Here is a 25,486-nt window from a genome sequence, read left to right as displayed (position 1 = left end):
TCATACAATGGGATGACCGAATAGACACGGTTTCTTCAAACCTGAGAAAGTGAAAGGGGAAGACAAAAAAAGGACTATAGAGCTTGAATGGCACACAGAGCATAATTGAATGACTGTCAGCTATCTCTTCCAACGCAAAGATTGAGGGGCACCAATACAACTAGCAGGTAAGAAGTATTTAAAAAAAAAAAAAAGGAAGAAGAGGTTTTTCCACATCTAGCATGTAGTTAAAGTCCTTGTCACAGGGTATTGTGGATGCTGTGAGTTTACCTGGGCTCCAAGAGCAGTACAATACTAGAAAGGCAATTGACTTTGGAACCCTCTGTAAAGCTTGTGGCTATATGTTTCCAATATCACACTTCCCCCAAAAGGTGTGAACTGTGAGTTTCCAAAAGCTGCAGTTCTATGAATTGATGTATTTTAAATTTAATCTAAGAAGTCAGCATCAGTCCCAAGACTTTAGTTGCACAGATATAGTGAGTCATCTTCTCTAGTCAGCTTCTCATTCTTATGCTCAGCAAAAAACCCAGTCAGCTAGCTTTCAATCTGCTAGGTTTGGTTCATCATGCAAATACTTGTACATCACTTGCAAAATAACGGTATGAGATGGGAATGAGCAGCCAGGAATAGAAGCATAAGACTAATTCTTTTACAGCAGCGCTGAACAAACATACTCATGGGATTGCGACTGCAAATAACTAAGGAAAGCACAAACTGACGCTATGCCCAAGCTACCAGGGAAAGAGACTGCAATGGCAGCCTGAGAAGCTTAACACATGCTAGGCCAGTATACAAGGTTTAAAGAAGGCAGATTTGAGTGTTCCCCAGTGCGAACAATGTGATCGCTATGAACACAGCTGCAAGTCAATGATTCAGCCGAAAATTTTGACACCAAAATTTAAAGTTCCAAATGCCAAACAGTCATAGGTGATCTAGCCAAAAAGGGTCAGAGGTCATTTAGCTTGTCCTAATGTGGGCAACAGGTAAGCTGAACTGCTGCTGGGTGTAATTTTCGATCTCCATCAACTATACTGGAAGTTTCCATGTGCACCTTGAGCGCACGCAGCTGCCCATGTCTAGCGCAACTGACAAGTAAATTTTGATTAAGTTTGAAACTGACATCTCCCTTGTATCTGATATAGTAGGTTCCATTACTCCTAAACAGCAGTTAAAGGACTAACTGGGAATATCTACATATAAAATGCATGTAGTAATCGAGCATACTGACAGGGGCACTTACAGACAGCAAGAAGAACCTATGAAAGACAGCCACGGAAATTTACTTCTTAAGATTGACTCTTTAAAACAAAGTGAGAAAGACTTCCAAATATTTAAAAAAATTCCATCTGACATAAATTAGTAAAACTCAGAAACAATCGGATCGTCCTACTAAATATGTAAACTCTAATCTCTTGACCACGGCAGTATTAGTCTAGCAGAATAATTCCAGAGTACAAGTTGCGGTTACTTATTTTTAAATTAAAATTTGAAAGTAAAAATGGAATGATAGTCAGCAATCTGCAAAGCATTTTTGTCAGGCGTGAGAGGCTTTGGCTTTTTCCCCACTATTTTTCTCTTGCAGGGCAATTAAAGTAGGTGCTTACTGCGATCAGAGACTAATGATCCTAACAGAGTTTCAAAGATTTCCAAGAAGGATGACACCAGCTGTGCGCTAGATGAGACGAGTCTTTATATATCCTCCTCTTTCTTCTGGTCCTCCTCTTCACACATGTGATTCAGCAAGCATAACTGCCCAAGATTGAGGCTTGGCAGAAGTGAGGCTAAAATATCAAAATTTGTGAATTTCTTCAGTATATTTGTGCTTTTCTTTGCATATTTATCAGTGCAACTTCACTCATCCAGCAACTTCTGTATTTACTAAACTTGCATGCAACAATAGCATATGTTCAAATTAAAAGACCATCTTGATACTAGTTTTAACAGAATCACAGAATCACAGAATGGTTGAGGTTGGAAGGGACCTCTGGAGATCATCCAGTCCAACCTCCCTGCTCAAGCAGGGTCACCTAGAGCATATTGCCCAGGATCACATCCAGACGGCTTTTGAATATCTCCAGCGAAGGAGACTCCACCACCTCTCTGGGCAACCTGTTCCAATGCTCTGTCACCCTCACAGTGAAGAAGTTTTTCCTCAGGTTCAGGTGGAACTTCCTGTGTTTCAGTTTCTGCCCATTGCCTCTTGTCCTGTCGCTGGGCACCACGGAGAAGAGGCTGGCCTCATCCTCTTGACACTCCCCCTTCAGATACTTGTACACGTTGATGAGATCCCCTCTCAGTCTTCTCTTCTCCAGGCTGAACAGGCCCAGCTCTCGCAGTCTTTCTTCAGAGGAGAGGTGCTCCAGCCCTCTAATCATCTTGGTAGCCCTCCGCTGGACTCTCTCCAGGAGTGCCATGTCTCTTTTGTACCGGGGAGCCCAGAACTGGACACAGGACTCCAGGTGAGGCCTCAGCAGGGCTGAGGAGAGGGGCAGGATCACCTCCCTCCACCTGCTGGCAACACTCTGCCTAATGCACCCCAGGAGACCATTGGCCTTCTTGGCCACCAGGGCACACTGCTGGCTCATGTTTAACTTGTTGCCCACCAGCACTCCCAGGTCCTAACATATATTTTTACGTTATAACACAGAGATAATTCAGTAAGTTACACTAATATTCAAAAGAAACACTTTAGTCTTCAGATGTTTATGAAATACTTTTATTTATGCAAACTATATTTTTCAGTCTTGTATATTCACCCATGTATAGAAACTGTTTCTTCTTTTACAGAGCTCATTAAAAGTCCTACTGTACTATTTCTGGTAAAACTGTATTTAAGATGCAGTTACTTTCTTATTAAAATTCAGTAAAAACCATGAATTAGTAAAAATTGACTTCTGCTTTCTCAAAATTACAATCAAAAAGATCATATGAAGCATACTACTTGCCTCTGAAAAACATATTTTCTGCTAAATACTTCATCTCTTGCAATACATTTAGCTTTATTGTGCTGAGATTCCAGGTTTCCCCTGCATTTCTGACAGAAGGACTGGAGTAAGCAGTGATCTTCAGATCAATTTATAGTAGCTTATTACTGTCCATTAAAAATATGTGGACAATAAAGACATGTAAACAAACATGTTCTCTTGTCCCTTCTTATTTGCAAAAGAGAACAGCGTCAGCTAGATGTACACTAACATTTCAGACTGACAATATTAGTAGTTCTCCTAATCACTCAAATGAAAGGATATGCAGTACGTCAGAAAAAGAAACAAAGACCTGTGGCAACAGGAGAAAAGCTCCCTGCTCACTGGGTTAGGATGCATTATTCTAGGCAAAACAGCTCTTGTCAGTAGGTTTATTACCATTCATTCTCTTTCATTTCAAAGTGGAATTAGGTGATATCATCTATAGCTGATTGTCTGAGTAGTCAGAACAGGCTGAATAAGCAGTAATGTGGACTGGGCTACAGCTTTGGAAAACAGAAGTATAGAAGGCTAGATCATCCCCATTTTCCCATCCACAGAGTAAAACAAACCCATGAACTTTTGGTCAGACTTGGATCAGCCTCTTCAAGGAAAGGCTGCAGTTAGAAAGATGAAACTCAGCTCTGGGACCTAACCTTTTAGAGCTGCCAGGCCATTGGATCCACCTTTTCAGGACTGATGGACATTTTTCTGTTCTCAGAGGCAAAAAAAAACAAAAAACAAAAAAACACCACACACTTCAATTTATGAGATGTACTGAGGGGAAGAGGTAGCAAAGAAGTGACCAGATGTGCTGTATTTACCTCAGCCCTACCATTAAACAACTCACTTCCAATTTCCGGCTCAGGTGTACAAATGAGGAAAGCTGTCACGTGCCTCAGAAAATCATGTAAATCATGTAAATAAATGTACAGGATAAGGACATGGTAGAAGCTAACAGGTGACACTCCACAGTTGCATCTGTTCTTACCCTTTATGTTTAACCTCTCCCTACCTAGGTCAAGAAAGGGAAGGAACTAACATTCTTAATGGGTACAGTCTAAAGACTTTCAGATTTTTCATAACAGAAATGATAGACTGAACTAATTTCATCTTCTTCTGTACACAAAGGTATGAAGGTACACTCAATGGGATAGAGCTAGAACTTACATATTCCCTCCTGCCCCTCTCCCCCCCCACCCCCCACAAAAGAAGAGTTGCATTACAAGTTTACCTGTAAAACTTTAGAAGATCTACTTCAAGAATAGGTAGGGGGGGGAAAGTGAAGAAATTAGGCCTCAAACAACTCTATGTATTCAAGACCTATGGAAGGGTGGCAAGTTTTGCTCCCTCTCACCCTACCATCATAAGCTTATCCTATTAAGTACAGGACAATTTTATTCAAGGATTCTGCAAGAAAAAACCTCCTCTAGGGGAAGAAAAACAAATAAACAAGTGTGGATTTCAAATAATCCCCAGTAATGCAAGGCCAGTGCGGGTACTTTAGTTTTGTGCAGAAACGATAGCCATTTCACTCAAATGTCCACGAGTGCACAAACATTCAACACATATCATTTTGCCTTTTACACATTCATTAGGTTCAGTACAGCAAACATTTGGCAATGCTGTGTCCAACCCACTTCAGAAGGATGGCAAAATTCTTCCTCCTCCTCCTCCTCATGCACAACCAGCTGGTGATGCACAGAGGCAAGGGAAGAACAAAGGGAAGGAACTACTTTGTAGTTGTATTCCCTCCTGCTTCACCTTCTCCCATGAGAGATTTACCATAAGAGGCAGCTTAAATTCATGAAGTTCAACAAGTACACTAATATTAATCCAGCAATGAGGAAGAGTCCACATAACAAAATTCCCTGTTATTATTCTCTCAGGCTTTTAGTTTAAACTTCTTCATAAGGCTTGTTTAAGTACATTGCATCCATAGTCCTGAGCCACACAGATTAAGAAAAATGAACAGCTCAGTCTTATCAGGAATTCATGATCCGTAAGCCTACTGGCAAATAAGAACAGCCTATATATGCAGTCTACTGCATGTATGTTTGCGACAGATTTCAAAACTGTCACTTGGAAATACAATTGTAAGCATTTGCTTTGATAGCGTTTCTCACACAACTCAAGAGAATCTTATTTGCTCAAATACCTTTAAAATAGTGCACTGAAGGGGTTTGGGGCAAGTGTGGGACCGCTACACAAAGTGTGAGAGATGGGGGGGGAGGGGGAAAGAAGAACCAAATAAACTATTTCTCCTTATTTCAGAGGACTGAGATAAGGAAGTATACTCATCCACTGTGAATAAGATTATTTCATTGATAACACCTGCATTTTATTTTTAACCTAAAAGAAATGACTGCATCCCTGCTGCCTGTAACAAGCTGACAGATTTATACAGGTTTCATTCTCCCCTTCCAAACATTATCCCTCTTCTCTGTTTCCAGACGGGTCACTTTTAGAGAGGCACTAGGTGCATGCAGGTGCCTAGGACAGCAAAGCCCATGAGGAAGGCCATGAGCAAAACTATGAAACATTACCACCACTAGTCCCATATATTCAAGATGTGAGACCCATGCACATCACTGCTATGTCCTTAATCAGATTGTCATTTAAGAGCTGAGTGCACCATGTCTCCAGGACTAATTCCTGCCTACTGGAAACTGAAGGGAACAAGGAGAGTTGAGCCTAGTAGGAAGCCATGGGCTTTCCCAGTTGGTTCCTTGATATTTAAGAGACCTTGAACTTCCTGCTTCACTGGATTATCACCTCTTTGAAGTATAAATCATATGTAATCATTTAAAATGAGCTTTTCTTAAGATAGCTTCTAGACACTTTTTACCAGGAATTTTCATCAAAAATTCCTGTAAATCAGCATCCCTCTTCTCAGGTCTCTCAAAAATTAATATTCCCTGCCCTGGAGCACATCAGTATCCACCTCTACACTGCCTAGAAATCGTAGATGGAGAATACCAGAAGAATTCTTGTCTTATAGAGGTAGGCTCTGATTGACTCCATAGCATTCAAATTCCTTATGATCTGCAGCATTTGGAAGTCATACTTTGATCCTCTGAGAACAGAATTGTTTAGAAGTGAGAACTATGCCAATGGGAAAAGAGATATGAACAGAAGTCACAGGACGTAAGAAAGCATTTATTAGTTCTTTAAAACAAGAGGGAAGAAACTGCATGTAAGAGTGAGCTATAATTATTTTTTGCTTGCACATTTCTTATGTGCAATACAAATAGTTTATTTAAAGCCAATTCCTTCCTCCGAAGTTTCTACTTTTCTTAGCCTGCATACGCTATATCCACCTTATACAACAGGAAATGCTGCCAAATGCTTCCTCCTTGCGAAAACACCAGCATAACAAAGGTTTGGTAGAAGCCTTGGTGCCCAAACTACAAGTCAGAATACTTGAATGAAACTCAGCATTAGTCCCAGTAAAATAAAAAACTGAAACTAGTTGGAGAAAAAGGCACGCTTCCAGTTAAATCTGTTAGATAACAGAGTCTGTTGAGTACTTCAAAGATTTTGGCTTTCCAAAAGGAAACATTACCTTTGTAAGAGAGTTCCTTTCTCCTGTCTCTCTAATAGGGAGTGGCACATTTCAGGCATTCAGAGAATAAAGCAATGACAATAATGTGGAGTCACATGAAGCTATTCTGTGCCAGCTGGGTGAGCTTCCTGAAATTTCATTCACCAAAAGGTCAAGAACTTGCAGTACTGTATGTATGAGGCCTTTTATAAATTATTTGGAGTTTAACTGCTTGTAAGATTTTCCTTGTATTTCAGCACAAAACTAACATTTCACTGATCTGCTTTGCAATACGACATTTTGTCCCTATACTTTCTACTGTACAGGAAATGCATTAGGTCTTTTGTGCTGTTTTGGGAACCGAATAAATTCTCTGCCTTAGGAAAAAAAAAAATAATTACAGTGGGTATGAAGAACAAAAGCAGTTTCTGATCTTACCTATACAAAACAGGCTGTTTGTAATAATCCTAGACAAAGAAGCTATCCATCCGGAAAGCTATTGAAAAATCACTATTCAGATTTTAGGGTTGTAACTTTAAACTCAAAAATGAAATGATCTAACCTCAAAATACTGAGGAAAACAGTATTCTGCAGAGCCTAATCCTAATGTGCTAGGCTATAAACAAATGTCCATAACCCAGCAAAATGTAGCCTCTGGCTTAAAAACAATCCTGTATTAAAGCCATAGGTAATCTGTCTTACATAAAGCCATTTGCATTTGGTAATCCTGTTAAAAATATTTCTGACATCAAATCAATGTTTACTATTCACAAATGCAATGTCCAAATCAGGAGTTGTACTCAGCTAGTGTAATTCTTTTGGTTTTTTTCTTCTATTTTGAGAGTAGTTCTTTTATAGCATTTATGATATGCATAAACAGTACAGTGGTATGAACTGATTTTTAATGCTCTAGTGCAAATATGAACTTATTTAGAGAACTATCAGTAGTCCTAGGAAATTAAGCTACATGAGCCCCATGTTCCATTCTGGTGAATTATTCACACCTTTGGGGGATAATATACATAAAACAAAGTTATAATCTGCTTTACTAAAGGCAAAACTTTAGGGTGGGAAGCTAGTATTAAACCTTATATTAACGCACATTATTCCACTTAAATCCTGAACAGAATTCAGTTTGTAGCATCAGGTAGTGCCAGATACCTAAATACACTATACAACTCCCTATTTAGCCTTAGAATTTCCTAAGGAGTTTATTTCATTCATCCTTCCATACTCAGAAGCACATGTTCTGGGCAGACAAATATTTGTCTTCCACCTAAGGCTCTACAGCTCTCTTGATAGATACAGTGAAGCACCTAAGTTTACCTAAATTGTCTAGAAGAACTGGAAAAGTCAGATGTGATGTGGATCACAACTAGGTCTATGAAAGGAAGCAGAATGATACTCCTGCCCATTTTCTTCTCAACAGTTTGGTAGCTGGAGAACATACTTAAGGAGTCAGGGATCCAACTTCAACCTCTGTATTATAAGAGCTAGCTGAGCAGGGTTCATGATGATTTACTATATACTGCAGACTCATTAGAGAACGTGATGTGGCGCACCAGTTCTTCCAGCCTTTCCCCACTGCACAGGGGCTCCAAGCAGATGAGAGCTTTCACAAAGCACACCCTCGCTGATAGCGCTTAGGAGAGCATCCAGTGCACAAAACAAAAGCAACTGAGACCCCATTAAGACCAACTAAAAACCAGAACCAAAATCTCCCACTTCTTAAGTGCCCTAACGACTGGAATAAGTGTCCTTCCTTCCAACACTTTTGAGGCATCTACACTCAGAACTACCAATAGACTAGCTCTTAAGTGGACAGATAATATAACAAAGAATTATAGAACAGTCAGGGTTGGAAGTGACTTCTGGAAATCAACTAGCTTAAGCTCTTGCCTCCCACTCTGCTCAGCACAGGGCCAAAAGGCCAATTCAAAGTTAGATACAACATCTAGCGATTCCTTAATGCTTTTAATGGAAGATAAACACTTCATTGGATTGGTTTTCAGATAGTTCTTATTTTTCATCATCAAGCAAAATGGGAAAAAACAAACAGCTGTATTAGGCAGGATGCCTTACTACCCTGTACCAAAAAGTTCAAATTCTGGCACAGATGAATTTGTTAGGAGGACAAGACACCACTCTCAGATCATATACCAAAAGATTACATGTTCTCTCTCACTCTCTTTCCATACACACACACACACAGCTTGCAGATATGTTCTACTATTACAATAACACTTCTCATAGAAATACCCGAAGAGTCCAGCAAATTTCCAACTCATTAGCTGCTTTAGGTCTGATTTTCTCTTTAAATTTGCAAATACAACTGCTGCACGTCCTACCAAGTCTGGCATTCGCTTGGCATAACAGCCAAGATCCATATAGCCCAGCACTTCATCTCTGATAGCAGCTAAAAGCAAAGGGCTAGAGGACAAGAACATGTCTATGGCAATACTCTCCTAGCCTTCAACAAGTGAAAGCAGAGAGGCTTCCTGCATTTTTCTGGCACTTAACTCCGTCTCAGTGAAGTACTGACTTTTTTCACACCATTTCTGCCATCAGAATAATGACCTCCAGTTTCATAAGCTGTACTAGTGACCTACTTGAAACATACATTACAGCCATTGCCACTAACAGCACATAAAGTTTGCAATAATCACAACCACAGAAACTACAGTTAGGACACACTGTTTTCATATAAAATGTAAAACACTAAAATCTTCCCACAAACTTTAAGTGTGCCTCAGTTTCTTTTTTTTTGCTGTTACTACCAGATTATGGTCCGAAACAATATACTGTATGTTGCGGCAAGATCTATGGAATTTAAGTTATAATTGCAATAAAAAGCATGAATTCTGAGTTTGTGCTATAGTTTTAATTCTGATGTAGCTAGGTATCAGAGCTGTGTCTGTGTGCAAATCCAGCACGCTTAGTCACCAACTCCTACGGTGGTCCAGGAACTCATTGGCTAACCTCTGCATGGATGAGGCAATGGACTGATCCGAGACAAAGGACTGACTTGAGACCTTGCTGACTGACTAAACTCCCAATTGCCTTTACACCAAGGCAACTGACTAACTGTTACAGGACTTCTCCAAGTGGGAAATGTATGATCAGCATCTCAGGTGGAGAATCTGCCATTCCCAGACACTTCCCCCAGGTAGCAGAAACTGTTCTTGTAGATGCAGACATAACCACGCAGCACAGTCTTTTGTACAGTCACAAGAAAATCAGGAGATGTTTTGTACAGAGTTTAAGGTAACCAGTAGAAACAAATCACGCATGAACAGCAGGAAAAAAAACTGTAAGTCTCATCTAATCCAGCTGAAGAGACTCCCATCATTATCAGGTCAGTGACTAACCACCCTATCCAGTTTGAGAGATTCAATTCCCCAGGTGAGCGCTACCCTAAACAACAGATACCAGTAAATTACTTGTTTAAAAATAAAAACAAAAACCCCACTGCACACACCACAGCTGTATGACTGCAACAACGTCTTAAAAGTTATTTGAAGACAAAGGATTACATTGTCTATTTCAAGGAAAATGTTAAAGTCATTTCCCAGCTTTTGCAGTCACATTAAGCCTAGTTCATCTGCATCTGTGCTACTTCCCTAATGGCTTCCAGATCGAACATTTAGGCATAATACCTAATTAGCCTGGAAACATTTGTTTTATCAAAGTTGTAACAAACTAATGAAGTTTGAATGGAACTGTGATTACTTTCATTCTGTCATTCAAATTAATTCTAGAAGCATTACTCCCAGTTCATGTAAGATGGCAGACCAGAAAAAGCCCAAAAGACTAGAATATTTTCATGTAATTCTGAAGTAATGACAGCAGACTGAAAACCCCACACATTTCACATACATTTTTCTCAAATACTTTAAATAAGTTCAGTGCATCAGCAGTGTTCCTGTAAGTACTTTAAAATACTACACAGATATGATTATAAGGCTGCCTCCACCACTTACAAGTTCTCAAATCAGTCCAGGTCTAGCTGGCTTCACAACTCTGGCTTCTTAAAACAAAAAAACAACAACAACCACCATTACCACCACCAAACCTGCTTTTTATTTTCTCATATAAAGAGTTAAGTGATTCCAGTAGTTTCCTTTAGCTACTGATCTTTATACTGTAACTGTCTAAAATTGATAGTGATGAACGACAGCATATCCTCCACAGAAGTTACACCTTAAGACCAGATGGGAACTGAAGCTAATATACAATACAGTTGTCACTTCATAAGGTGTCATTTCTCGCTTCCTCCACGCACACACACTTTAAACTGCCCAGTTAATTTTCACTTATCCAAGTCAACACAGGGGTCAAATAATTAGGAAAAAAACATGGCTAATACATGTGTACGTGCATTAAGTTACAGAAGGGCACTCAATGAGATGCAAAAGAGGCCAGTCATACTGTTGACTATGAATGTACAGGAATTGTCTAATTAATCCTGACCTAAAACCAGTCAGCATCACGTAAGAGTGGTAACGCTGCTTTCTGACCTAAGCTTACTCTCAGCCAAACGGGACAGCTCTACATTTATAGCACAGTTAATACAGAACATGGATGACCCGCTAACAAATAACCAAGAGTTCACTATATTCAGTTTCAAGGCTGTGGCTGGTAATGGTAACCAAAAGGTTTCTGGGAATATTCATGCTAACACTCCCTACCACACATCCCAAAGACCTGATACCGCCCTAAACCTCTGGAGATCAAAAAAATCATGCTGAGGCACTGCTCACATCATGGAAATGAAGCTTATTTGATCAACAGCCCCATGATTAGGAACTTGCTTTGTATTTAATCCAAATATAGCTCAGACCTAACACCTGTCACTAAATTGCTGCAAAGCTGTTTTCTGGAGTAGTATTCCTCCTCACCCTGAAAATCAGAGCAAGGAAACTGTTCAAGAAAGTAGAATGCCTTTAGGGTTGCCTGGATTGCTTTTGTTACAGTGCATTGTGCTTCTATATTTAGATACTGATGTGCCCTTTAAGCCTACATCTTAATGACACTGATAAACAGCTGCATTCCCAAAACCAAATACATTTAGACTAACAAAACACATAGCTTTGGGAATAAATAAAAATATGTTCAGTGGCAAGCTTTTTATTTGAAGCTACTGTGTGACATTACTTCTAAAAGTCGCCAAAGTAACATCAAAACCATTTGGAATTCTTGAGGCAGTTGGCCAAATATATAAAGGAAGCTTTTCTCCCTTCAAAATGCTATGAGATTAAGTCTCAAAATTCACCATCCTTCTGTCATCAAATTCTGTACTTGTTAGTCTAATCAATAATTTGAGTATTGAAAAGAGAATATCATTCATTCATGCTGATGATCAAGTCAGTGAGGATAATCTGGCCCTTCTGGTTCTTCAAGCTGTAAAATGGTGCTATCTCCCTAAGCCATCTGGAGGATATTTTATTTTCTTGACTATATACAGTTGTTAGTTTCTGAAGCACTATGCAGAATTAAACTAGCTGGATATAAATCTACGTCTTCTTTTCTCCATCCCTAGTAATATTCAGAGTCTCAAATACAGCCTGTTTAATAGTTAAAAAAAAAAAAAAACGCTTTCTGATAAGTAAGGTATACTACATGAAATGCATCTGAAAGTAGAAGTACTCAAAAGAAACATTCTTTCACAGAGTATTTTAAATTTTCTTAAATTCTGCTACAGAACAGTAGAACAATATTTTTCTGACCAGTGTTAACATACTTACCAGGGCCAGCTTTATTTAATATTCTTTAAAGATATTAGTTCTAAAGAAAAGATGTATTGCATAATACCTGCATAATAATTATGTCTAGAAACCTTAATCATAAATTACAATCTCATTATGACTGGTAGGGTACAGACAGATAGTCTCAGCCTCAAAGAACTTTCAAAAATTTGCACAGTCATCTTATATGAAAACACAGAAGTCATTACACAACAAACACCACAAAGGTTTTAAAATATTTGTTTCAAAGTCTAGCTGTCTAATTATATTTAAGCATGTAAGCCTTCCTAGAAGAAACCTTTAATTTTTTACAATTCCATGCCTACTATTAAACAATTGCACTCATAAAAGTAAGATTTACATACTAATTACTTGCCTCTGCCTGAATAGCAAGTATTTAAAAATCTACCATAGGATGGGAAAAACAGCAATAAAGGGATAAAGCAGACAAGGGAATTCAACAATGTTGTTCTTCTGGGTGTTACTTAGAACTGCAAGTGTTTTATTTTGGGCACTGCACAGATTTTTCTTTTCAAATTAAATTGCATTATACAGGTTTAGAGTTCCATTTTGTGTTCCCTCAGAAAAGTGATGGATATTTTTTTCAGAAAATATTTAGTGTTGCAAAATTATCAATAGCTGTATTTTGGTAAGTAACATTTGATGTTGAAAAGCACTATAATTTAAAATATTTTATTTTTTTAAATAAGTCATTGCATCACAGGGCCAGCCACAATATCAAATTAGTTCCTGTTTATTAATTACCAAACTAAATTCATATTGAAGCTGAGGAAAATATCAATATAATCAAATAATTGATTATGAAATAATTCAATTAATCTGAATTCTATTTTTGAAAAATAAATGATTAGTTTGAAATTAGCTCACCTCAGTGATTTACGAACTATTTCCCATAATTACAGATATAACATGGCACTAATGAAAGGACATATTCAATTATTTTTATAGACATGTTTTCAGAAACAGATGTCTCACTCCATCCTTTATCATCTAGGATGAGTCAGACAGAGAAATTTATGGATCAGCATTATTCCATGTGGTTCTTCTATTAAACAGCCATTTCATTTCAGCGTATTGTCACAATTAGGATCTTAAATAAACGCTACACAGAGATCACAAGAGAAACTCCTTTAGGAGGTTTTAAACTTCCAGCAAGGGTTATTTTTCTTTTATTCGTTAATACTGGTTTTATGGTCTATTTAGATATTTTCACACATAATTAAACAACAGCATATAAGCCCCCCAAAGTCTTCCTTGGGCATCCTGGGGCCACCCCAGGGGCCTCCGTATGCCTTTTCGTGCGCTCTAGGGGCCTCATTTCAACTCGATCAGCTCTTTTCAATTTGAAAGCTGAAAGACAATGTTTGTAATTTCTGTCCTGGAAGCGATCCAGGTTTGTAGTGCAATATTTCATCCTAATATCTTTTCATCACTACACTAGTTATTTCCTTCCACTTCAGGTTAATATCAATGATTCACGGTACGCTCTCTAGGCTTTTGAGTTGTATTCATCATACAGAATCTTTTCCCAGCAGTATATCAGAACAGATCATAACAGTTCAATTCATGGAAAAATTAGTTTCTCCGCTTACACTATAACTTTCCCTAACTTCTCTCACCCCTTTCTCAGACTTTAAACCATGAGAGGTTGCAGCAATTATCTACCATCCAACACAGCTGTTCCTTTTTGCCCTTTGCAATTACTACTTTTTCAAAAATCTGTGCTTTGTTCAATGAAGCCAACTCAATCACGCTGACGTAATTCATTCATGAATGTTACACTAGACTGTGGCACAGCCTACACCTCAGATACGTACAGCAAGTCCAGCCTACCGATGTACTGCAGTGAACAGCATAGTGGGTTAATACTCCCAGAACAACATAATCAGCTTGGGAGACTGAGAAATGAGTTACAGACCTGACTGCCCAGCCTGATTGCGCTCATCCCTGCCTTCTCAGTCTTCGTAACCTTGTGCCTAGGCCTCTGCAGCTGATGAGCCAAATAAAGACATGCGCCCTGCATACTCAACGATCTGCCCATCTAATTCTGCCTTATCTGAGCTGATCCTTCCACTGACACCACACAAACTGCGGAGAGCCAAACGATACAGCCACAGGAGAGATATAAACACAGGTGTCAAACTGGAAAGCAAGAGCTCAGACAGCCAGAATGCCTCCTCATGTGCTCAAAGGGAGTCTGGAGACGCAGATGAACATAAACAGAGCATACAGCTATGCGATCCTTGCCTTATAGAGTCTCAGAACACTTTTATACTTATAGACTTAGAGAGTCTCAAACACTTTTCACATATTAAATGGGTATGACCAACATATTCCTGTTTCTGTGCTCCTAATCTTTAGTTGGTCTAACTGTTTTTCTCTTCGTAAGTCATTTTCCATACTAAAAAAGACAATTTACCCTTAGTCTGTTTAAAAAAAAAAAATCCACACATCAGAATCTAGATCAAGATACCATCATTTTTGTACTAGTGAACAGCAGGGCAAGGATCGGATACACAACAATTTGAGAACAATTAAGTTTTATTATTCCTTACACCATTTAATTACTTCTTTTTTAACCTAATTGTTTTCTTTGCCAGGCCAGACCATACTTTATAGTTAAGAGCATCACTCACTAAAATGGTGGCTTGAGGTTTTGTTCTAGTAAAGAACAAACCATAGCTTTGTCCTATTAATAGCAATTTGCATGTAATTAAATAGACCTAGTCTCTTTGCTTTCTCTCCCCTTATTTTTGCCCTTTTCCACACCTTCTTCTGATTTCAGCATTTTCTTACCTTTCCCCTTTCATTCCATGTTCCTATGTCTCTTTATTGTCAAATCAGGAAGCTGCATATTAACTTTTAATATGAAATATTCCTGTTTCAAATAACAGAAAGATTGATATTTATTTACTTGATTTTGTTGTGAGAAATGTTTCTGTCATAATTAGGATTAAAAGGCAGTAATGAAGAGAATAAACAATTCTAAGATTTGGCATGTCTTTCAGTATAACCTCAATCAAGTTGAAAAGGAAAAAGCATAGAAATTCTTGACTCTTTCAGGACAGTATCTCAACTTTACTTCTGAAGAGAGAAGAACACCACAAAAATGTATAATGTAGTGAACATGAAGACCAACCTTTCTACTAATATAAACTTTTACATTAGTCCTGGCATCCATTTAACTTTCAGTAGATTATAGCTATAGCATGTGTTCAAGAATAGTGTTTCCTTCTCTCTTCAAGAGATAGAGTTTAGTCCCTGTAGAGAGCTGTCAAGGCTCATAACTTTAACAATTTACTGAAAACCTAGATTTAAAAAAAATAAAAAAAAAAACCACACACAACCTAACATTAAGCACAGTTTAGGGTTACAATAAAGGAAAAAAAAAGAAAAAAGAAGCCAAGTGCCTTAACTATGAAGACTCTTAAATCTTGGATTTCAATTATACTCCTGAATCTCTGACGCTGTCAATTTTGCTAATATATTTTCCTTGATGCTATGAGAAACTTACTATCATATTTCAGTGCCAAGGGGGTGAGGACGTTGTGAAGAAGTTCTTAAAGTCTTGAAACTAATTGGGGAAATTGCTCCAGTTAGAGATTTGTGGATGGTATCGGCAAATCATCTTACAGAAGTCCTCTCTAGAAATTCTGCTGCTGGGGGGATAGCGCCTGCTAGAAAAGGTAGTGGGGAAAAATGGAAATCTAGGGCAGCATTTAAGGCTCTTTCAATGATCTTTCACTCTGGCAATTACCACTACAGCCCACAGAAAGCAATCAAAGCTCCTAGGACTTACCTCTAAGGACTTCTGTAACTTGGAAATAACAGGATGAAGACTAGTATTACTTCCATTACATAATGGATCTACATTTTAGAAGAAAATAATTCAAAGAAAAGAGACTCTACAACTAATAATATGAGAAGGTTCATGAGCAGTAAAAGTCAACATGTGATATACTTTAATTAAGCACCTAACACTCTCAGGTAAGACATCTAAATAAAAACCACTGAACGCCATTTGCTACTAAAAACTGCAGTTTTACTCCTGAAAAGACTACTTTTATTGAACTACTTAATTTTAGGACTATAATATTAAAGATTTTTCCACGAAACTCTGAAAAGCAAATTTGTTTATTTTTCAAGGGCATTACTGTTATTTTTAATAACAGGGGGAGGAAAAAATAGGCAGAAGCTGGGAGATCTTTATAGTAACATGAACGCTAAGGTCATTTTCCAGTCATTTCACATTCAGACAGAATTAAATTATTCTTTTGAATAAATAACTATTGAGAAAGTGTTTTATTTTTCATTTTCAAATGAACACCTTCCTGGAACATACACTTGAATTAAAATTACTGGGAACAAAGGTAATACAAAGGTAAATGGGTTAAGTTTAACAGGTTACTATTTACAGGTCAAACTACACAATCTGATGGTCCGTACTGACTTTCACTGAATGAATACAAAAATATAACTGAGTTATAAGCAGATATATTTACTTGCATATGTTACTGACAAAATGCCTTATGTTTATGAAATTCTATATCTATAGACTATTTATTCAATCATTATTTCCCTATATTTTTATATGCATAGGCATTTTTCTGTGGTGCTTTTTCGCATTCATTAAATAGTAGGTCTGCCCTCTGGTGGTCAAGCTCACCTTTATATAGTCCCACTTTTTAAGTTACAAATGCATTTTATCCAACTGCCACCCACAAGGTCTAGCAGATTGTTTAGCTTTCGGTCATCTGGGGCTTTTCTGGGCCTGCTTTTCTCTTCAGTGAAGTAACTGCTTATATTTCAACTTTATCTCACAGAAATAGCCAGCCCGCAATTTTTAAGACATTCCTACTTTTGTCAGCATTTACAACCAAGTTTAAACACCAACTTTTTAAACTCTCAAAATATAGGAAAGCAGAAAACTTATGAAAACTCCTCACAGCAACACCTTAAGTTTCAGTTGGTATTGAGAGTAGACAGTTGCTATCATCTGAGGGAAGATGCTCTATCCTGTAACACACTGAAGTGTTGGCTATTAAATTCCAAGGTCCATAGATACATAAAGTGATTCTCAGGGAAAAGATGGGTATTTAAAATAGGATTTGCAATTTAAGTTATCAGAATTACACTGCAAGTAAAACTCTACAACATCACACAAGACCGATATGGACGAACACATGTAGCTAGGAAGAACCATGGTCTGTAACCCATTTATTAACACTGCTCCTCCAACAGATACATGTTAGCTCACATGACAGGGAAGCAGTCACGCAACTTCCTCTTTTACATTGTTACTACATGCCCAGGAAAACAATTACAGAAAACTGTTTCCAAACCTTCATCTTCAGAGGAACAGCAGGTGAGATCCTCTCTTCTCATTTGATGCCTTTAAGGCGTCAGATGAGGTAAAAACCACATACACAAGAACATACAAAATAAAACACAAAATGGCTGATTTTTTTTTTTTATTTGCTCTTTTAAAAGGCTAACCAAAATCTGCTTATGAGTAGATAAAAGTGAGCTGGACAACAGAAAAGGCAGACAGAGCTCTGCTATGAATGGTGCATTCCTTTGCATCCCCATAAACATCATGGTACAACTGAGTCCAAGTAACACTACAGGTTGTCTGAGTGGTAATAGTCTTCATCAGCTCCTTTGTCCTAATCAAAGCTATACCTGAGCAAGAATAGAACGACACTTGCAGTAGAAAGAAATGCTGTGAAGACCGTGGATTCTCTATGACAATGCCCTCCCCTAACTGGCTACCCCTTCCACCCTCACTACCAAGATATTCCTATCTTCTGGCATCTTTGAAGTTCAGTGTAAACAAACACCTAAATAAATACAGTAGTAAGTTGAAGTAGGAATCCTTTACATCTCACGAACAAGGCCATTCTTATCCAACGTGCCAGGTCACAAAGGCTGATGTTCTTATGACTTACGGGCTTGATCACTGCAATAACAAAATGGTCACCCCCACACTCCAGAAAAAAACGTCAGCTCCTTCAAAACATGATAGCCCAAAGACTCTGCAACACGTGCTGGGGATTCTGGGAAGGCAGTTTCCTGTCCTGGCTTTTAGCTTTACTCAGAACCTAATTCAGAACTGAACTGGGCTGCCATTATGCCTATGACTAGTTTAACAACAGCAACAATCTAATGGCATTGGAACCATCAAACTGTCGACAACTGAGAAAGGCTCACATCTACAGAGGACAGTACTAGCAGAGGGACCTAGAACATGGAACTTACTGCTGCAAGATGTAAGAATGACTAGAGGCCTCAGTTCATCCTACACCGCATGCAAAAACTCTATTTGTACACTTTCCTCTCAATATAAAGCTCCTCTGTTGTATACCTACTCAAATTACATACAATTTTGACAGCACAGGAAAGCAAAGGAATGCACCTGCCTTTTCTAAGCTTAAACAATATAATACATCTTGTCAGAACAAACTAAAAAACAGCAAAAGGGCTAGCACAACCTACTACCATCTCATCTCACCCATCGCAAAAAACAGATTATAGTAGTATGCAGCCATGTAACAATTGTGGCAAAATTACAAAGCTCAGTAAGCTGATAAAAAAAAAAAAACCTTCCCCTTGAGTTGCTTTTATTTTGTGGAAAATGGGTTAAACTTCCTGTTATAGTTAGTTTGTCCAGAGACCATAGCATCAGTCCACAAGCAGTAGGTGATGGTGAAGAAACCACAGACTACAGCTTACTTGAAGTGCCAGGAAATGAGTCACTCAGCCTCTTCATCCTACACAAAGAATAGCCACGGCCCACATTAAGCTTACCTCTTTATTTTAATCATTTGGAAACTGTAATGAGAAAGGCACATAAGATACCTCCTACATTTTGATTCACCTAGAGATGTGAGCAGTAGCAGGGAATGAAATCCCACTCTTTTTAGTCCTTTCAAACACTGGAGCAATAGCGAAGAGACTGTCTATACCCAGCTACGAAGGGTAACTTGTGTTGTACGACCCTACTGATGAGATGAATTTGACCAACAATATTAAATTCTTAAATACCTTTGGAAAGCCCTTTGATCGACGGAGAACATGCCACAAAGATAACTGGGGCACTTAATGTTTTCCTTCAAATTGCTTGATTTGACAGATCCTTAAGAAAACGAAAAAAAAACAGCTTGACCAATACCAAGGAAAATTCTCTCTGTTTTCCCCCTTTTCCTACTCCCCTTTAAGTTAATTGATATCCTTGATTCTGACATGCTTTTCGGGATTCTTCCCTCCTTCAGGACTGTTTGCACTTCCCACCTTACACCTAGAAGCTATGCCCTACTTAATTCCACAAACTTATCTCTAAATTGTAAGTTCCCTCTCAGCCTATTCTACCTGGAGCTCTAGAAGACTGTTCCCTTTCCTATTTAAGGTTTCCAGGGAATTTTATTCCCAACTCCCTCATCTCTACCACTTCTTTCTAATCCAAAACTCAATACATTCTGTTCTTTGTCCCTTTACTGATACAGTAGCCCTCCTCATGATAGATTTTGATCCACTATCTTCTTAAGCCTCTTACTCCAAACTATGTTCATGTATACCACCCTGCCCATGTTACAGTGCAATATTCAACAGGAAAACTTCCCTGTGAACCACTCAGTTAACTCAATGATAGTATTCTCTGCCACTAGAGCTACTCCCTAGCTGTACTAGAGCTGTTCCCTAGCTTCCAATCTGGTACAACAGTTGACTTCTGTGCTGATTGTATGCAATATCATTTGACATACTCACACATGTGTGCACGCTCACACATAGCCTTACAGTTCTGTGACACTGTAAAGGGGATTATTCTACATGAACTCTCAGAATCAAGTTGGACAAATGCAGAAAGGCTAGAAATATAAAAAAATGGAAATTAGAAATGAGTTACAGTTCAGAAAGACAAAAATATCTGTACTGGTGTATAACTGCTGTCAGCTCCTCAGTTTGATAATGACCTGTAAAGTAGCATGATATGTTAATATTTTGGGAGACTGTCCAGAAAAGCCTAAACAGTGGCCAAAGATTGTAACTCATACAACCAAGAAGTTATGGATCAACTTTGGTTCTCCTCAAGTAAGTTGTTAAACAGTAACAATTACATACTTTAAACCAGGGGAAATTAAAAGGTCATATATACTTGATGGTGCAGACAAAGTATTAAGAAAACTGTATTCCCAGTGGACCTCATCCAAATTCAGCAGTCTTGCATGAGAATTTACAGAATTTCGAGAGACCAAATGAGTACTAAGTCTGTCTTATTTAACTGACAATGTAGACAGCTAATTTGGATAGCTTTTCTAATGTGGCTGTTTTTTAAAGTTATCACGTCCTCATAAATTGAACTAGTCTTTTTTTCTCCCTTGGCTATTTTTGTGCATCTGAGATACTTTGGATCAAACGCTGCTTTTTATATAAAAGTTTGGTTGGTTAAAGTAGAATGGGGGTACTGTGAGCTCTTACAGAAACATTTTATAATTCAAGCTGTTATGCTTCCATACTAAAAAGTTAACAAGGGGAAAGCTGTAATCACATTATGAATCGAGCCATTTCAAAAATGAAACAGTGTAGAAAAACAGTGTATTCACAAAATGAATACTAAGATACATTTATCCCAATTCATACAGCAAAACAAAAAAAAAAAATTGAAAGCTTTTTATACTAGTTAATAGAGGAGCCAGATGAACACTTCTTTACTTATTCAACAGTGACGAGAAGGGGAGAAGCTAAGGAGCAATCCAGAGAAGTATTTGCAATGCAATTAGGCTAGAAAAGTCTGAATGTATGCCAGCTGCAAGGGCCTGCCCTTAATTCACACAATCAAATGTCTAGTGTGTTGCACAGTGTCTAGCGTCAGTATCTCCAGTATTAAAAGTCTCATCTGATATGTACTTGTTTACTTAGCATCTTAATCTGGGTCTGAACACACTTCTAGCTATACCTTCTAGCTCCCTATATGCTAGTCCATCACCATCTGTCAGTTAAAGCTTCCACAGATACAAAATTTTCAATTCAAACAAATCTGTTCAACACTCAAACTAAGCTATCATTCACATTTCAATATGAGACTTCAATTCCTTTTCAGTGTTCTTCAACTTTGACCCAGCTCTACCCCCTCCTTCACTGAAAAGGGCAAAGACAACAGCCCAGCAAGTGGGACAGGCAAAACAGACCTCCTTTGTTCACTTTTTTCCTTTCAGTTTTCTATTGAGGTAAATAACCAAAAGCTCAGCCAGCCCTCACCAGCTCAGAAGCAAGCAATATAGCTAGCTTGCAACTATGCTTTTCTGGTTAACAAACAGTATGACAAAACTTACGGCACATCATGCTAATCTTATTATTGAGGATTATTTACAAATTCTCCTAGTATTACGTGTGGGAGACAACATTCACATATGCATAAAGTTACAGTATCTTTTACACTAAACTGAATAGGCAATACATATATTTACTAATTTGAAATGCAACAGATTATCACTGCAGAGAAAATATAACTGAATTTTTTGAATACTATCAGCCCACTCAAGAAGACGAAATCAAATTCATTGCATATTGCCCAGCAGATGACCTCCTACGTTATTCCCTCAGCTTATGTTACTGAGATATACTTCTCCTCTGTGACTTCCCATTTTATCAACTTTGTTCATAAAACATAACAAAATTATCATATGAAGTAAAAATTGAATAGCACAGTTCTTACTGTACTCTTCAGATATAATGGAAGGTAATAATCTCAGTCCAAGGTAATCTGGGACAACTGAATAAAACTACAGAATAACAGCCGCTCCACAGCTCCAAGCAAAACAGATTTACTTTTTAGGCTGATGGAGTCATTTGAGCTATGCCATAACCTATTAAAAAAGCCCAAACCCTTAATATAGTCAGTATGTTTTATATCCAGATAGTATGGAAATCAATTTCATTTGGTATAATAAGAAGAATGAGAAGATTAGTATTACCTTCTCCTGACTTGAAATTGGAATCCTCAAACCAATGAAATATGTCATTTAAGGAGACATCTCATTAATTCCAAGAAACTGTAATTTGGTTACTAGAGCTTCTGCTATCATCTTTTTTAAGTAGCAGAAAGAAATGTCAAAGCACAATAAGCTTAACAGCAGATACCAGTAAATATCCATTGGATTCATTATTTCATTCCATTCTTGAATATAAAGGCCATTTTAAAAAGTCCAATTTTCTTATTACAATCCTCCTCCTCCTCCTCAAAAAAAAAAAAAATCTGTTGACATGCTAAATATTATGCTTTCTACAAGAAGATAAGGCATAGTAATTAAGAATCAGATTCTGGTGATGCCATTGAGTAATATTACTTTTTAGTATTTTCACTGAGGCCAATAAGACTAATTACAGAAGATACCAGTCAGAATAAGAGTATGATTAACTGTGGATTTATTCTGCGAGTGGTGAAAAGGGTTTTATTCCATCATAAACATCAGCTTGTATACACTAGCCCATCATCTGATGTCCTTACACAGGTGTACATTTTTCCTTTAGCTATGGGTCCTTTTTGCAATCCAGAGTTTAAATTCATTCAATGGACAATATCAAGCAATGAGTTTTCTGTTCTTGTTTTTTTACATTCAATAGCCTCAGAATTCAACACCTTACAAATTCTGTATTAAAATTAGTTATCAAACACCTGGGAGAATTTCAAAGTACTTCTAAATTCAAATAAGTTATTTTCACAGACTTTGATATTAAACTCTTAAGCAACTCAGGTCATTCACTTTGCAATTTATATTCAAAAATAAGGTTTCTCATCAACTAAACAGGTGCCTGAGGTGCATTCATATGAATGATAACACTGAACAGATTAGACAAATATTAAAAATAGGAGTGCTGCAAGCCATTTTCCCATACATTCTTGTAGGTCCTTTGAGCTAGTATAACAGCTAGCTAGTATCTTTCTCTTTTCAGCTGATTACTTATGCAAAAGGAATACCTGCAAGATGTCTCTTTGCACATATGCTGCTGTCAGCTTCAGAATGAAATTCAGATGTTTTCCTGATATTGCAATGACCTGCTCTATACACAGTCCCCTACAATTACAACCCAGAATTGTCAAGCTGATTTATCATTTCAATTTCTTCCATCTTTTAGCACAGTCTTGTGCCTGTTAGATTCAATGAGGTTTTAACATTTCATTTACTTTTCCACAATATTTTGAATTCAGAATTGAAATGTTTTAATACTCAAAAACAGAGAAAGAAGAACTCAAAGGCCATGTCTGTGTTTAACTCCCCTCCTTTTTTTTAAATCTTGGCTTCTCCACTCAGCAGGAAGTTTGTTTGAATAAACAGTGAAAAATTGGACCCTTACGGATAAAAGAGCTTCTCATCATGATCTCCAGTTCTCACTGTGCAGTTAAATATCGCATTTCCATGATTTTAACTAGCTACACAGACAGCTAGTAAGCAGTATTCTTTTCACAATGTACTTGTCAATATGGAACGGCCTTATTGACTGGGCTGAAACACAGCATAATCTTTAAACATCTAGCAGCTTGGCATTACTAATCAGATGGAATTTACACTTAGGCTCAGAAACCTTGGCTTAAACATATTTCTGACTTCAAAAATAACACATCTGTGCCAAGAAGTTTAGCAGGAGCTCAAGGTTTGGTTAATTATTACTTCGTAACTGAACAGCAAGCATATTTGCCAGATTTCATTGCAATTCGCTGTATTAATCTACCCTTTAAAAGGGGGAAAGCAAAACAAGGGCATATACGAACACCTCAGGCTGGAGATAGCATTTGGTGATTCTAAGCCTGTTTGGCATTGCCATTCACCGCAAAGAAGGAGAAGACGCAGTAAATACATGTCAAAATATATCGTGGCTATCTGAGCAGATCCGTCTCATCTCCTGGGCGCCGCGAGCTCGGGCGCGTTTCGGGGGCGCTGCCCAGCGCCGCCGCCGCGCGGAGCCGCGCTCCAGATGGGAGAAGCGCTTAGCCACGGGCCGCCGCCGCCTCTTAGACCCTAATCCCGGGGCCAGCTCGCCACTTCAGCACCGACAGCTCCTTCCGGCGAGCGCCGCCGGGCAGGCACCGGGCGGCCCCGCCGCTCCGCGCCGCACGAAATGGCGCCCTGGCGGTCCCTGCGCCCGGGGGGCTCCGCCGAGCCGGGGGGGCGGGGGGGGCTGCGGCCCGGCCCCGCCGGCCGCCGCCTCGCTGCCAGGCGGAGGGATGCGCGCCCCCGCCGCGCCGCGATGCCGGGCGCAGACGCTGCGCGGCTGCCCAGCCGCTGCGGCGCGACGGTGCCCGCCGCCGCCGCCGCGCACTCCGCCGGCACCGGCCACCCGCGGAGCGCGCCGCCCGCCCCTGCGGCGGCCCCGGGGCGCGGCTGCGGGCCGGCACCTGCCGGGCCCCACCTGCGGCCACAACAAAGCCGCGGCGGCCGCTGGCGGCCCCGGCAGGTGCCGCGCCGCGCCCGTGCCCTGCGCGCATCGGCGCCTTCCCGCGCCCGGCTCCGCGCCCCGCTTCCCCAGCCCGACCCCAGCGAGGAGCCTCGGACGCACCCGCCGAGCCGGGGCGGAGACGGACCGGACCCGGGGATGCCCGGCGGCGTGGCCGGACGCCGCGGCGACCGCCACACGCCATCGGGGGGCTGCCGTCGCCTCCCGGTGCGGCGGCGGCGGGCGCGGTGCCTGCCCGCGGCCCGGCGGGGAGCGGTACTCACGGGTAGTTGCAGCCCCTCCGCCCGGGAAGCGGTGCTGGGGGGACCCGCAGCCGCGCACCTCCTCCTGCCCGCTCGGCAGCCCGGCGAGAAGAGCAGCGGCAGGCGCGCTCCCGCGCCTATCCCCGCGCCCGCGCCCCCGCCCCCGCCCGCACCGCGGGGCGCGCGCCCGCCGCGGGGGGGCGGGGGGGATGGGAGAGAGGAGGGGAAGGAGCGCGCCTGCGCGAGCTCGCCGCGGAGCGGGGGCGCGCGGCGGCGGGGCGGGGCCGGGCGGGGCGGGGCGGGGCAGCGCTGCCCGCGGCGCGGGTGCCTCTCACACCTGAGGTGGCGCGAGGAGGGGCAGGGCGGGGACCTCCATCTTGGGCAGCGCCCGGCCGTCCCTGCCGCCGTGGGGCAGCGAGCCCCGCCCGGGAGGCAGTTGGCGCCCTCCCTCCCTCCCTTTGCCGGATATCAAAGTGAAACCGCGATCGTGCTCCGCCAGGAGACGCGGCTCCAGACCTGCGG

General features: G+C 40.1%; 1 protein-coding gene across 26 annotated transcripts in view; it reads right to left on the bottom strand.

Moving 5' to 3' along the window:
• NRCAM (neuronal cell adhesion molecule) overlaps nucleotides 1-25,117 on the bottom strand; it is a 155,331-nt gene extending 130,214 nt beyond the window's left edge. For 9 of the 26 annotated variants that reach the window (XM_068933238.1, XM_068933277.1, XM_068933323.1 and 6 more), the window contains exon 1: nucleotides 24,986-25,110. The gene's annotated coding sequence lies outside the window, so the exon portion shown is untranslated. Of the gene's footprint in view, nucleotides 1-24,985 lie in introns of all 26 variants that reach the window. The other 17 variants (XM_068933391.1, XM_068933398.1, XM_068933447.1 and 14 more) reach the window with 5 other exon arrangements.
• Between the last annotated feature and the right edge of the window lie 369 nt (nucleotides 25,118-25,486).

This window comes from Struthio camelus, chromosome 1, assembly GCF_040807025.1.
Source record: "Struthio camelus isolate bStrCam1 chromosome 1, bStrCam1.hap1, whole genome shotgun sequence".
NCBI classification, from domain to species: Eukaryota; Metazoa; Chordata; class Aves; order Struthioniformes; family Struthionidae; genus Struthio; species Struthio camelus.
This window is presented reverse-complemented; position numbering and strand designations above follow the sequence as displayed.